This window comes from Centropristis striata, chromosome 12 (genome assembly GCF_030273125.1).
Source record: "Centropristis striata isolate RG_2023a ecotype Rhode Island chromosome 12, C.striata_1.0, whole genome shotgun sequence".
Lineage (NCBI taxonomy): Eukaryota > Metazoa > Chordata > Actinopteri > Perciformes > Serranidae > Centropristis > Centropristis striata.
The window spans coordinates 34,570,922-34,571,934 of NC_081528.1; the positions used below are offsets into that span (position 1 = coordinate 34,570,922).

The 1,013-nt window shown below is 41.7% G+C and overlaps 1 non-coding gene across 1 annotated transcript; it reads right to left on the reverse strand.

The window, feature by feature from the left end:
- Nucleotides 1-282: 282 nt before the first annotated feature.
- On the reverse strand, nucleotides 283-355 carry trnav-uac (transfer RNA valine (anticodon UAC)). Its single transcript has one exon. It is a non-coding gene; the product is annotated as a tRNA-Val (tRNA).
- Nucleotides 356-1,013: the final 658 nt, after the last annotated feature.

Sequence of the window (1,013 nt, forward strand, 5' to 3'; positions counted from 1 at the left end):
AACAGGAGCTTTTTATAATGGCTAGCTTCTTTTTTTTTTTCAACCCATTACAAACACCTTTGGATATGACTGTAAACCTCAAAAATAAACATGTAGTTAAATTAACACCTCTCTGACAGTGTCAGTTACAACTGAACATTGGACTGCATGATATTTGATTGATGACAATAATATTGCATGTTTCTTTAAGTCAACTTCGATCGTTGTATTGTGTTAGCAGATAATGATTAGTAGTAGGCTAGTATTTACTTGTAGAAAGCGTTTCGGGACAGAAAAATTTCCTGGTTCCACTGGGGCTCGAACCCAGGACCTTCTGCGTGTAAAGCAGACGTGATAACCGCTACACTATGGAACCAGCTGAGTGCGAAGGAAAGCAGAACTGTTTTTATTGTAAATGCCAACACCGACAGTCTGCTGACATTTACTTCTTATGACGTGAAGCTTTAGCTGTCCGCTGCGCCGCGGAACGAAATATCGGTCAGCTTCAGTCTGCCCAGAAACGTCACGTCGTTGGTATCCTGTCCTTGCGTTAGCTGCTGGTGTTTCGGTTTTGTTGCGAGTGGAGCCCTCTTGGGACGTTTTGCTTTTATGGCCGATCCCACGGCACGGTTGCTAACATTCAGCTATGAGGTCGCCCACATTTGTCCGTGTCTCCAGCCTGCGCCCTGCATGGACTGGAGCTGACACATTGAGCCGTGAGAATATGCGTTTGTATATCGTCACACTGTTAAAATAATCCTAAATCAGTTTTTTTTGCCTAAATCATCTCCACAAACCTATGGTAAAATCGCCTACATCCTCAGTTGATCAGATTATGTGATTTTACCCCTTTAAGATCATCACTTCTTTGACAATTTGCCACATTCATAGGCATCAGATAAGAACCCAGCAAAGAAGAGCTAGAGGGAGATTGTTTAGTTATCAGTTTAGTTTATCAGTGTTTTATTGTCGACACTAATATTGGTAACACTTTATTTTGAAGGTGTCTACATAAGAGTGACATGAGCATGTCA